Source organism: Solea solea, chromosome 12 (assembly GCF_958295425.1).
Source record: "Solea solea chromosome 12, fSolSol10.1, whole genome shotgun sequence".
Taxonomy (NCBI): Eukaryota; Metazoa; Chordata; class Actinopteri; order Pleuronectiformes; family Soleidae; genus Solea; species Solea solea.
In genome coordinates, this window is record NC_081145.1 from 8043602 (window position 1) to 8058361 (window position 14760).

Here is a 14760-nt window from a genome sequence, read left to right on the forward strand (position 1 = left end):
GCAATCTCTTCCCCTCTCTAGCATCTGGGGAGGGACCCAGGCCTTGTATCAGTGCAGGTTTTCACATAATTAAGATGACATTGTTGCTACGGTAAAGTGTTCCTCAGCAGCAGAGGTCCTGTTTCGAAATTCTCAGCTGACGATAGCATGGTACCCTAAAGATTTGCCATTTCCACATGAAATCTCATCCACACGCTGGCTGCCATGGCACAGCACAAACCCTCTGTGCAACTATCTCATTTTATAGGTTGAATAAAAACAGGCTGAGGGAGGATGAAATGTCACGTTTTTACCTGTGACTTTGGGGGAAGAGAGAAAGGATGTAAAAAAAAGAGCATGTCTCTATACAAACCCCACTCTACTCTTGCAAGACCATTATACGTTTCCTTATAATGGTCTTCTTGCAAGAGTAGAGAGGGGTTTGTATAGAGACATGCTCGTCATTATTCCTCAACTAGAAACAGGTCTATAGCCTCTGCTAATCTCCCTCACAACGGTAACAAGAAAATGGACTTTGCTTTCACTGCCTCTCAAAGCCACAAGCTAACAATGGGTATAGGAGAAATCAAATTTGCACCCCCATGCGATAACCTCCTTATTTTCGTCCTCTTCCCTTTGCCTGCCCCTCTCTTCATCTCTCTCCCTCCCGCCCTTCTATCTTCACTCCATCCCCCTCATAGTTAACTACATTGGTTCAAGAGGGAGAAAATGCTGAGGATGCAGAACGAAGAAGAAACGAGCATCAATTAGACTCTAAAGTGCACTTTATTTTTTTTTTGTCACCACCACCCTAAAATAAATTACACTATATATAAATAAAAAAGGAGGAATGGAAACAGCAAACGCAATGAACTTTAATTACCAAAGCAGGACCTCATCACTCGATCACTTTTGATCTGCATATGCAAATGTCACAAAATAACGTTTTTTAAGATGGCCACATTTTAAAATGTGAAGATTCCTGGGGGCCAAAAGTCCCTTGAGACCTTTTTAAAAGTTACATATGCACTGTTTTATAATAATTGTATTTTCATTGTCACAATTATGTAACCAAATCTTAGCCATGCAGGAGTGAACACATTTAAAAAAAAAATCTGCCTTTACCGTCTGTCTGCTATGACTGGGTTGCAAACCCTGGACTCTTGTTTCAACCCCTTACCAGCTGAGCTAATGGGGACGACTCGTGACCAGAGCATATTTTCTGTCCCAGTTCGTCCCTGGCCATAAATAATACATTATAAAACTAAAGATGTACAAAATCTTTGGACTTTGGACATGCCTGGTTTACTCAGTTACATATCATAATATTGTTCCCATACTACTCGTGTCCATATATGGACATGGACTGGGATTGGTCTACAGTCTAATCCTTCTTTTATAATCCTAGCCCTACCCTTTACACCCCAAGAAAATGAGATGTCCCTACAAGTGGTTGTCACTGTCTTTTAGATAAAATGTATCATTCTAAAGAATGATTTTTGTGTGTTTTGTACACTTTATTTCCACACTTTAAGGGTTATGGGTGGGTGATAATCATTAGTAGCCCTTTGACATTAATGATAGAGTAAAGTTTTAGCAGTGGTGCTCAAAAATGTACTAGCAGCTGTGCACATTTTTTTTCTTTTTTTAATTATTAATATATCTGGATTCTTTTATTTTTTTCATCAACCTCATTTTCATGCACTATATTAGGCCAGTGGGGCATATTTTACTGCTGAATATTTTATCTTATACAAAATACTCAATATAAATATCTTCTGTGTGGTCAGATGCCTTTATACAATAATGCAACACAACATGAAAACATGCAGTATAAACTTTAGAACACAAACTTGCCAGTGAAATGCATTCTGGGAACTGATTTTTATCTAAATTTCTGAAGCGGGGTCCTGAAAAATATGGAAAATCTCGGTAGCAAAAAGGTCCCTCAAAGACAACGAGTGCATTGCAATCCCTATTCACATGAACAAGTGGTCGGTTGAAAAAAGAAATGGGATTAGGCCTTAATGAATCTACACTGCCTTTAAATATCCACATCAAACATGGAAGTAATCACACCTATTTAAAGTGCTATACAAACATTTATACAACATTAAATGAGATAATAAAAAAAAGAAAAACATGGTCACATCTGTTGAAAGTCCTTATTGCTGCGTTTTTTTTGTTTTTTTTCCCCTCATTCTCTTATGTTCTTTCATCCAGCTTAGATAGGGTACACTGTGTATGGAGCAGAACAGATCAAACTGCTTTGATAATTCAGCTGAGGACACTGCAGACACAGTGGGAACCAAATTAAACATGATAACTAAGACTTTGTTTCCCCCCATGTGGATTGGATAGATGGGGTAACACGTCTGTCTGAGTGCGAGCAAGACACCGAGAGTGGAGAGAAAGAGCGACACAGCAGCTGTGATTCCCCTCCATTTGTTTTTTGGGAGAGCTGCCAGGTCAGATGGTATGGCACGATGCGACCTGTGTAAAATGTTACTACCATTTGCCAGTGTTTTATCTATCTATTTTACGCGCACATTGTAAATTCTGGCCTGCAGTGAAAAGTGTGTGGGGGATCTGGATAGAATGCCAATAGCAACCTTTCATTAAAGCGACGCATCTTCCTTGCTGCAGCAAATTGTCAATATAAAGTTGAGGAATGAAAATGGCTGGAGGCATTTTATGACAATAAAAGACAGCGTGTGACTGGACAAATTGTATGAAAAAAAAACCTTAAAAACACTTATTGTTACATCTTTATGCTGCCTTTCTCAAGACCTATTGTCTGGTATCAACACACTTCCTCGGAATATCATCACACAAATCTATCATTTTGTTTCTTTTATTTTATTGCGTGGCTGATCCGAAAAACGCATGCATACACGGATTATGTATGCATGCAGCGATCCAGGATTCCAGATAGCACTGATAAAAGATATTTGGCCACATCAGCGTGGGGCACTTGGGGATATCAAGGACATCAAGCAAAATAAGAGCCAGACAGTGAGATGAGGAGATAAAACAGGCCATTACTCCCATGCTACAGGGAAGAGATAAGCCTGGAATGTTCTTGTTTACATATACTGTATACTTACCTCATGTGTGGATAATATAGATTTTTATGTTCTAATCAAAATTAACACCAGGCTCTACATTGCATATATTTCAATGCAATTGGGTAATCAACACCTTTGCATAGAGATTAAACCATAACTGCTCCATGACATTTATTTTTATGCTACATGGTCACTCAGGTGGACGAGACAGTTATTTCTTCCTCTAAAGATGGTTTCTACAAGAGTGATGTTTACGACGACTGAATGGTGAAACTTAATTAGGTCAGATTTGAAGGGAATGTGAGTCATCCATAAAAATAGCCATGGATGTTTTTTTTATAACCATGTAGAGGAAAGCTTGTCATTCTATTTGATGAATGTTACTTCCCCCAAATTCTGAAAAGCAAGTTTCAACTGTATGAGGGCAAAAAATGAACTCCCACACTTCTTCCCTTGATACCTGAATGATGCACTGATCTTTTATTCACGCAGCTTGAAATACAGTACAATAAAACATTCAGTGGTGAAGGAGGAGGCCGTGTTTGATAGCTGGGGGTGGAAGGTAGAAGTGGGTGAACAGCGAACTCAATAGCGGTCCCATCTCGTACCAAAAGTCATCATTAGTCATGAAGAGGATTTTATTCCTCTAAGCTTAGCATTGTTTTAGTGACAACCAGGTTGTCTTTTAGTACGTGCACTTGCGCTTCAAATGTATTGTTTTATTCACCTTTACTTCCAATTCAGTTTTTCTTCTCGTTGTATTTCTTTGTTATCGTAGAACTGTAGTCAGTAGGAAATCCCATCCATATATAATATACATCAGCTACTGAAATAGAAAGAGCCAGATGGGATAAATGGCTCAGCACCATGGAAACCCAAACAGTTACTTACATTTATCAATGTATGTGGCGCTAACTAGAGTTAGTGTTTCTCCTGCATTCGTTCAGTAGCAGTGCTAGATTATTGTAGCACCACTGCTATATTATCCCATGATGCTCCATATCAATGTGCCAGTAACCAAAATCACTCATATCATGCACAAGTGTGCACCAAAAGCTGCAAATTAAAATACAAGACACATAATTTAATAATCTACAATAATTATTTTGGTTATTTAATTGAAAACTATTTTGACTTGAAGGAACATGGACCATGTCATTGTGGCACAACATCACATGGTGTTGAGTATATTCCTATCATCATCCAGTTACTTGGTATTAGCTATGTTTTCATGGACAGAAGTAATCGGACTAAAGCTGACTGAGAGGGCCCTATAAGCCGATCGTCATTCGGATCAGTGTCACGTGTCTGGTCCACATAAACGTGACACATTTTGATATGGTTATTACAAGAGGAGGAGGAAAATGGGACGGAGAGTGCAACGTTTGTTTCCTATGGAAACAGAAGTGGAGCTTTCCAACGCTTGATGCATGTGTACACACACCACAATGACATCATTTAATTTCACGTACATGTAAACAAAGGAATTGTAAATTCCAACAAACCTTTTCACAATGAAGACATTTTGCACATTGAATGAGGTAGCTCCTGGTAAAATAATGTGTAATATGTGGTTCAATTAAAATTTTGATTGGTTGTTAAAAGAAATGATTTAGTTTGCACAAGAAGCCGAGCAATACGGAGCCAGTTATATCACCTTAAAATTTGCATTTTTACCGCCAAATCCCAAAGCCACTGAAGACAATTTCAATGAGCAGGAAATGAATCAACCAATGCAGGCCTCCTCTTGCACATTCTTACACACACACACCCTACCTCTGATTTCCTTGTCGAAATAGGCCTGTTACACAATTGAATTGAATTGAATTACGGTGAATCATTATTCGCTGGTGTAGTCTCTTGGTGGTTTACATAATCGGGATTTAATAATAGAATGAATGCGCAAATGCTCTCCCACCATACTACTGGTTCTCCCTGTCCATGAGAGGGTGCTCAGGTTTGCAGCTCTATTTTGAGATTGAGTCAGGCAGAGAGCCACAGACACACACAGAGACAGAGAGTGTGTGTGAGGGAGAAATTAAATGAACCGAAGAAGTACATCTCCCTTGCCACATGCCTGCCGTTTACCCTGCAGAGGCACAAGTGTCCTGGCCTCTGCGGGTTTATAGATGCAGGAATGTCTCCAGTGCTTGTGCATTTAATGTGACATGGATCAAAACAGCAGCGTGCACACAGCTTTGTTTCAGATTTGTTCACAGGACGGGCTGCTGCTTGAGTTTGAACTTGAACACATATCCCATTACAAATGACTCGGTCTTACAAGCTGTACATGGCACTTAAATCTAAGTCTGCGCCAGATCATCATCATACCGTGACTTAAATCCATTTTCAACCTCACCCAAGAGACACAACCTCACATGCAGTAACGATGACATGTTGAGAAATGGACAGGAAGACGCTGCAGATTCCAGTGATCTGGAATAATTTATATTGTGTGTTTCAAATGTAGCACTCTTTAGCGCTGACAAATTGCTGGCCAACAAACTACAGAGCTTCAGCTGGTAGACGAACAAAAGCCTGACTGAGCGACACAGCTGGAGATCCTGTCCGTGTGTGTGTGTGTGTGTGTTGTGTGTAAGTGAAGGAGAGAGAGGGAGACGGAGAGACAGTCCATGTTAGCAGTCAGATCACATCACAGTTTGCAACCACATTGATTAAGAGAGTCTCCATGCAGACTAATTTGGACATGGAGCAGACTAAACGATTACTGGCAACCACTGATTCCATGCAAGAACACTATGAGACTTAAAATGTACCATGGTACTCATGGTATTTTTCTTTCCCACCATTTTTTTTATTTGTTCAACTTTAACATCATTTATTCTGCATGTTCACGCACTGGTGAATAATATATGCACCACGCATGTGCAATTATTTATACATGGACATGTGTAATCTGTTCTTTTATGGGTGTGTGTGTCATTATGTTGTATGTGGTGCATTGTGAGTGGGGGTGCTTTATTTATCCCTCTTTTCGAGGATGCAGTCCTTTGAGAGACTGCAAAGCAAATTCTATTGTAAACCCAGAGCTAGTGAGGGACTCCGAGAGCCAAAGCCATCCATCAGAGCAGGACATATCCCCCCCATATGCAAACAAATGAATTAGAGCACTCGCCTCCCACTAGGCTCAAAACACAGCAGCGGCAAAACTGCAAGGGTGCAGGGACGTCAGGGGAGGTGAGGGAACGCCACATAATAAGATGAAGATTAGAAAACCCTTTTGTGGCACCAAAGAGAAAGGACAGGCAAGTACATGGAGAAATGGGGAATAAGGTCAATTGAATTGGTTCTGTGAAAACGCGTGGAGGCCAAGACACAGAGTTGAAACTCTTCACCTCTCCTGAAGTGTTCAATGCTGAAGTAAGACAGTGCGGCTGTAAGATCTGCCATTATCCTTTAAAGGGTCAGTAATCACTGGAAGTGTGTGGACGGAAGAAGCCAACTGCCCACAGCGGTGGCATTTCTTTGTGGCACTCTGATGCCATCATGCTCAATGATTAACACAGAAGAGTTTAATGTAGGAAGAGGGGGACAGATACATGGGAGAGAAGGATGAGTAAAAGAGAGGAGAACATGGAGGACATTGAGTCCACTCTTTACCTCTGCACGTCAAAGCATGTTCACCACCGTTTAGCAGTCTGCTAATTAATCACTCACTGTAAAACCATGTGTGTGTGTGTGTGTGTGTGTGTGTGATTGGTGGTTGTGGAAGCTTCGTCTGTCTTGGAAAACTGGTAAACAGTGGGAATATAATAGGCAGACTGTTGCTGCAGTGTTCCTGTCCGTGGCTACATTTTTGAGCAATCACGCTTTGACATTTAAGGTTTGCAGGTAGTTTTAAGATACTGTTGCTTCCCCCGAGCTCGGAGAAATACAGCGCGGATGTCACTTTCAGTTAAATTGTGTTTCTGCCTCACTCCTGCACACTCCTGCTGCCCAACTGTGACTTTCGTCAGCCTCAAAAATCAGAGCAACGGACAATGGATGGTGTATAAATCTATAATCTTGTAGGTGAAAAGGGTACAGTATTCATTACGCTGATAATGAGTGGTTAAATCTCCGTGATTGGAGATGGATTGACTGCATTGCCACCGGGGCGAGCATCATGTCTGCCGCCATTCTGGCTAATTATGACATGGCGGCACTGGCAGCAGGGCTGGGCTGGGTTAGCATTTGACACAGAACACCAGCCAAGCCTGCTAGCTCAAATACAGCCATCAGTGCTAATCTCCCGCTATCTGCTAACAATAGCGCTGATGTGTTCACTTTCTGGAGGAGCGTTTGCTCAGCCAAAGCCTGCCTTGTTTGTGTGACCTCCAACAGCCTGCCATCTTTAGCTTCGCCACTACTGTCAGAACAGCATAGAGCCGAAATCAGCCAAGATATTACTGGCCCCCTAGATGGGCGGTGTGATTGAAGGCGCATGGGGGCAGGTTACCAGATGCAGCCTCACGCAGGAAGGGACATTTGTGGACCCCTTACTTTGCAAACCGAACACCGAACGTAGGGAAAGAGAACATTGCAGTAAAGAGGAGATACAAGAGGGAGATAAAGGCTGGAGAGGATAAGAGAGAAGAAAAGACTGAGTGAGTGAAGGTCAAGCGAGTGTCAAATTATTCACAAATACCATCAAAAAAAGAGATTCATGTAAACTGCTCATATCGTGACAACCGTCTGGAAACTGTATGACGTCGTTTCGGCATTGCTTACATAGAATTCAGCAGTTTCTTCATTGCTGATGTATTATACTTTGCATTGGGAAAATTTAGTCTTTTTCGTTTCTTTATTGTAAATCTCTTGATTTTAAGTGCAAATTTGGCAATAGAAAACCTGTATTTCTTGTTTGTGTAAAATACATTGAGCATTACATAAAAACCGTATCCAAATCTAACAGTCAAAAGGCTTTGAAGACGGTTGATATCTTCTCTTATTTTAATATTTTAATGTAACCCCCCTGCATTTCTGTTCTTTTTATTTTCATTTCTTAGCATAGGTATGTGTTCTACGCTACCTCTGGTTTGTTGTTCATGACTACATTTAAAAAAAAATTAAAAAAAAGAGTGAGTGAGTGAGTGAGTGAGTGAGTGAAGAGACCTTGGTGATGAGACAAAAATAATGTGAAAAGTATAAAAAAAAATTATGTGAATAAGCAAAAATGTGTATGTGCACTTGATAAGCAAAAATGGGTATGTGCACTTGAAGGCTAATGTGACATGTATTGCTTCGTAAAATTAATAAATTGGTTTGACTGTCTGCAGTTTAAAGCTTTTCCGATACTCGTCCTTATTGACATTCCCTAATAGTATGATAAATGTACACGTGTTTATAACAGCCCACTTTTTGTTAAAGATGATCTCAGTCGTACACTCCAATATCGTGTAATGGCATCATACATATGTGGCGTGGCACATTTTCTAAGGTTTTTAAATCATGTAAGAGCCCCTGGGCGTCGAGCTTAAAACATTGAAAATTACCCTGGACCTCAGCTGCACTAAGAAAAGGGAGGGCCCTTCCCCAAGCTATGTCAAAACATAATCCTCCATTTTACCACACTCCCCTAAGCTTTCCTCATTTTTCCCGCCTGTATTTTCCTCTTCCTTGCACCATGAGGTTATTTAAATAAATAAATGCATCTAGCCTTCTAGAAACAGCAACAAACTGTCAGAAGGATATTTTACTGCTAAGTCCAGGAAGAGGAACATTATTATGCCAAACACTTTCTTGATTAGGTTGTGGGGCGGGGGAGAAGGTTTCCAAATCGCGCTAAACTGAATGACAGCCAAAGACACAGTTAAAGTACGAGTGACTGCAATGTCACACACGGCAGCAGGTTAGTAGGCGTGTGGCAATCTGAGTTCACGAGCAGGTCTAACACACCAAAAGCCACAGTGACCTGCAGTCAACATGCCGGACATTTGGAGCGCACAGCAGTTTTATTGGCCTGTTACCCATTTTCAAGGTTACGGAGGTTTTTAACTAAATGGGTAATACATTTCAGAATCAAATAAAAATAAATAGCAATGTGGAAGCTATATCCATGCACCGATTTAGTGCCAAAATGAAACATGTTGACCTCGATCTGCAAAAATGAATTTGGGTGCATTGCTCCCTTAAATTAATTTCAAGAAACCTTCCTTCAGAAAAAAAAAATAGAAGGAACAAATCTATTTTCCTTTATGCCTGAACATCGACTCAGTGGTCAGATGTTCTGGTTGATTTATTTAGTGATTAGAATCATGATGTGATGTTGACATAATATTTATATCCCACATCCTGATCCCTGAATGATTGCTGTTATACAACAAGCCTGTAGTGCGGTGCAACTTTTAAAGTAATCTTTCACTTTTATCCCTCTCTTACTTCATGTTCCTCATCATATTGTTATTACAGTGACAATGAAGGCCTGGTACGCCTGCCACCAGCTAGAATACCTCCTCGTTAACTTTTTCTCAATAAAGTATAACCTGAAAAAACTAAATCTGAATCCTGACTACACACACATATATATATCCAGTTCTTGTTAGCATGTTCCTTTATTGCGCCATCCTTTGATGTTAGAACAAATGCGAACATAAGTGACAGAACAGACAGACAGAAGATTTGTTCTCCTATTTCACCACCATGAAAACTAGATCCCCCCCTTAGTCACTGAATCTCGTTTCCCCTTATGACGATGATGAAATCCACTATTGTCAAGTTAAATTAAAGGATGAAGGATCCTGAGGAAAAAGAAAAATCCTCTATGTGCCCCCTGTTAACTCAGTTTTCTATTTGCATTTTTGACATTTATCGGCGTGCCTCCTGCACTTGCCGTATAATTTATATGACTTTTACAGCTCATTTACGGATAGATAGCTGCCATTCTTAACTGGCCTTAATGAATGCCTCATCATTGGACAAAAGTTACTGTGCTGGATCTGACGTTCTGCCAGAAACTCCGCAGAGGCACTTTCATTCTTCATTAACATCGAATATGTGTTTGGGAGACAGAGGCAGAGTGTAACGCCCCCCCATTAGTGCATGCACTGTAAAACTCGACGGAAACACATGCTTACACTAATGTTCATCTTTTAAAATTGAACACCAAATTGAAACGAAAAGATCAATTCCAATAAGAGTCACGTCAAAAGTGCAAAACAAGGTGAAGTTTGTGTTTCATTGTCCTCGGTCACCACTGCGATAAGGAAATGGTGAGGCAGCGGTTCAGGACTTATACATCCCCCAATCAGAATGTACCTTTTCATTTGTCCTTTAAAAAGCCCTTGTCCTGTCTTATCAGTCATCCAGGCATGTTCATTGTGATCTTGTCCTGACTACAATGGGAAGAACTTGTTCTTTCCCTGCCTCCTCACTGAAGTGTTTTTCTTTTTTTTTTCCCCCTTCTTAGCCGTAAGGGACACCTCACATTCATTTGACCTCTTTTAACTACAAAATGCCACATTACGATTCAAGTATCGCAAAAAAGAAATAACACAGCAGAATTGTGCCTCAGAGCAAAAAAAAAAATAAAGAAAAAAAAAGTGCAATGGTGATGGTCAGGACATGGAAGGGTAATCGTAGAATGAAGAAACACCTTAAGCTAAAGATTTTGACTCTTTCTTTATGCTCTGATTAGTGTTACGTAACTGCCAAGTACACTGGTGGACGAATGAAGAGGAAGGATTGTGTGCCAGTGACTGCAGGGGATCCACCTGTTCCATCACTGTTCAATCTGCACTAAAATACACACAGGCACACCAATGATTGATCACATTTGATACCAATATCCAGGAAATGCCATTTTTGACACCCAGGGGTATATTTTTTGTGAAGATTAGAGCAAAACAAACAGTAAAATCAATGACAAGGCTATTTTTAAGTTGTCTGACATACAGAATAATGCATTACTGTTTATTTTCTGTAATTATCTTGACCATATTTCCTTTTGCTGGTCAAAGAGTTCGTTTCTCAGCTTCTCGCTAACGCTGTCTTTACATAACATCAGACAGCACTGTTGTTTCCAGTGCAAATTAGTGTCTGATCCGCTACTAAGTTTGAGGATTAATAAGTCAATCTGGATCAATGTGATAATCTACTTTTTGACAACCCTAATGCACACATCTCCCAAAAGGCTTTGTGATCCTCGGGAGAAACGGCTAATTCTGAAATTGCTTGTGAAACAAATTATTCAACGTTGACCACCTGGTTTCAGGTCTGTTTCTCTGTTTCCTTTTCAGCACATGTGCGACACAAAAGGAGGCCGCCTACCCTTCAACACAGCGCAGCACTTGTGTGCCGATCACATGCAGATTTAAATCAACACACCTTTTCATATCAGTGGCATTAATTATAGAAAACTATAATATAGAATCGAGGTCTGTCAGTGCTGCACCCACTTTTCAGGAACTCAGGAGAGTGAATAGCAGAGAAGCTGTACGCACAGCGATCAACCTTTGTTCTCTGCACCCACGCGCGCGCCCTCATCACCATGCAAACTGTATTGATCACGCACACACTCATAAACCTCTGCACCGTGCAGTCCCAGGGAGAGAGAGAGAGAGAAGCCGATCCTCAAACCTCATGAATATTACAATGAGCTGGATCTGGGTCATTAATATGACACAGTCATTACACGGGAGCCCAATTAGCAGTCAACATAGAGCCCGGAATGTTCCTCTGTTACTATACATAATCACTATACTGTATCACTGCAACTAACTCCAGAGCAAGGGGGGATCAAACAACACGATCACACGGAGAAATCAAGGACTCTTCCAGAGATAGGAGGTCACAGCTGCTGGAGAACACAGTTTTAGAAATACTACAAGAACACCTGATTTTCCATATGTACAATAATTGGCTGTATACAAACAAAGTATTTTGGAAAAGGCTGGAAAAAGTTAAGAAAAGTTCAAATGTATTTCTTCTCCCTACTCAATTAAAATTTCGAGAGATCCAGATAGCCAAGGTCCAGACCATCATAATGTCTATCAAGTGTTCTCCAATATACTGGCTATTTAATGATGTGCATCAGTGTCTGTGTGTAGCCACTCACTGATTTTCAAATCAAATTTAGTATGTTTCTTAACACTTTCCTTTTTGAACTCGTTATTTCAATTTCCTCTCAACTCTAATGAACGTCTCTGATTGCGTTGTAGTTTTTTTAATCACTGTTTTCCATTAACATTTAATGTTTTCTCTTACATTGTAACCTTAATGTTGATCACTTGTAAGTCACTGCGGCATATATACTTCGGCAAATGACTCAATTAAAAATTGTTAAATGTACATTGAAACAATATTTTGAAGCTTTGTCAGTTTTAATTAAAGAAAAAAATGATTGTGTAATGACAGGTGAAAATTAAAATACATAAATATATGTATATATATACTGCACATTATGCCCATCTATTAGCCATTATTACAGCCTCAAGGGAAAACCACATGCATACACAAATAGATTATTTTCAGGTTGCTTCATGTATCCATTGTGGCCCTTTTTGTGGGTGTATCCACATGACACCGGGATAAAAATATCATCTAAATTTGGGGGTGTACTTTCAGTGACACTCGGGCCAAATAGGTCAAACTGGTCTTTGTACACTCTGAAATAAGCTTTGAACCGCCATGATCCAGACAGAGCTCCTGAATCAGTTAGTGAAGTGTAGGTTGCACCCAGACAGCGCAAAGAGTTTTCTTTTCTTTTTTTGTATCAAACAGCAAAGCAGCACTGGTAATATACATTTTTGGTTTTGACTTTTTAGTTTCAGTTTAATGCATTTATTAATTTGGTTCGGCAACATCAGCAGCTCCATTGTTCGGTTACTTAACGACGGGCATGACTGAAGCACAAGTCATGTGTTTTGCATGTGAACAGCCTCTTACTATGAGCTGAGTAACCTTTTAAACACTGGCATTAAAACGTCACAAGATAATCACCATTAACTTCAAAATAAAGGTATTTTCCACATTGTCCCCAGCAAGTTTGGGAACTAGAGGGAAAATTGGACTACACACTGTGACATCTGCTCAGGATTAATTCTTGTTTGGTATACAGGGGAGATTGCCCATTAACAAGGCATGCATGAGCTCCGCGCAATCCATCCAGACCTTTTTCTGCAGCTCTAAGCAAAGTGTGCTTTTCAAAGCGCCGAGCATTTCTTTCCTCTCTCATGCATGCAGTATAGAGGAGGGACTGACAGCCCCTGTCAGGAGGCCCTGACCTGAGCAGTGAAACAGACGGGTACCTCCGCAGACTCCATAGAGAAAACTTGGATTAAATCAAGTGTAAATCTATCCTTGTCAGATCAAAACTATCATAGTAGGGCAGCCTTGCCTACATGCAGGTGCCGGGATGATAGACACATTAAGGTCAGAGACTAACAGGAGTGAGTAGTGACAGGAATACACAAGGATAGCAATACTCAAATCCATGAATGCCTATAATCAGTGTATTCTTTATTTTTAAGATTTTATTATAAGAGGAACATATTTTCGGTGTAGGTGGGTATCCGCGTGTGTCTTTAGAGGTGTGAAAATCTGCGGTCCTGGACACAAGGGGCTTTTCTTTTTTATCCCCATAATCATCAAAGATGAAATGTCTGTAGGGCTCAGCAGCATGTGTGACTGCTGTAGCTGGGGTGTGACCACACTGTGCTGTATTGTGGGGCTTTGACTTATGACCAGACCCCTGCTGCAAAGCTGAGCGGAGCTACCATCCGATTGCCAGTCTGATTGGGTTTTCAAGTTTAAAAAAACAGATCTGGGAGACAGACTTCAATGCTTGCCCAAGATGTTCAGATCCACAAGTGCGCACACACACACACACACACACACAAAGAGACACACAGCATAATAACAGTAGTTTACCCTTGTGGATGTTAGTGCACTGAATGCATTACTTTTTATATTAGAGCTTTGAGATGCATTCTCGGAGGGCAGCTGAATTTTTCATTTCCTTTTTTTTTTTCTTTTTTGCCTGATTTGATTCATGCACTTTGCAATGCCACAGATTTTTCTGTATTTGTCTGCCCTTTACTCAAACCCACTTCCAGGTTTCACTCTGATAATTTCACCCGAGGAAACAAACCGCGCTGACAATTAAGTGGGTCCCAGTGAAATGCTATTTTTCCATTTTGTAGAAGAGCGAGGTACAGCATCCTCTCCACAGGGAGAATCCAACAGGTCAAATCTAGTACAGCTACAAGGCATGTTATGTATTTATTTGCAAAACAGCAAATATAGCATAGGCTTTTTAGACCTTATTGAATTTTCTTTTTTTCTTTTACATGATCCAGCGATTTTTGCACAACAATGCTTGATTTAACTAAAAAAAAAATTAACAATCCTGTTTGTCTCAGGAGCTGCAGCGACATTGACTCATTTATAGTTGACGTGACACAGGCTGCAATACGTACATATTAATGAACCTATAGATAGGAAAAAGCCTTTCAGACTAATGATGCACAGGCTGCTTTAAAAATAGACCAGAGCATTCAATTCGGATTCTTACTGGTTGTGTCACTGAAGGCTGGTGTCCATTGACAACCTATATTTTAGCAGCTCATAAGGTGCCAGACAATGTGCTCGTCATAGCTCTGTTGCTATGCGACTAGTAAAAACCATTATGAGGGGCATCTTTCCAGTTCAAATGTTTTTTTATTTTTTATTCTTTAGTGTGTGGAGCACAGAACTCCCAGCATGCCTAGCTCAA

General features: G+C 40.3%; 1 protein-coding gene across 4 annotated transcripts in view; it reads right to left on the reverse strand.

The window, feature by feature from the left end:
* The window catches only part of LOC131470470 (leucine-rich repeat-containing protein 4C-like), a 149029-nt gene that overhangs the window by 27623 nt on the left and 106646 nt on the right, over nt 1-14760 (reverse strand). The gene's annotated exons all lie outside the window — the stretch shown is intronic.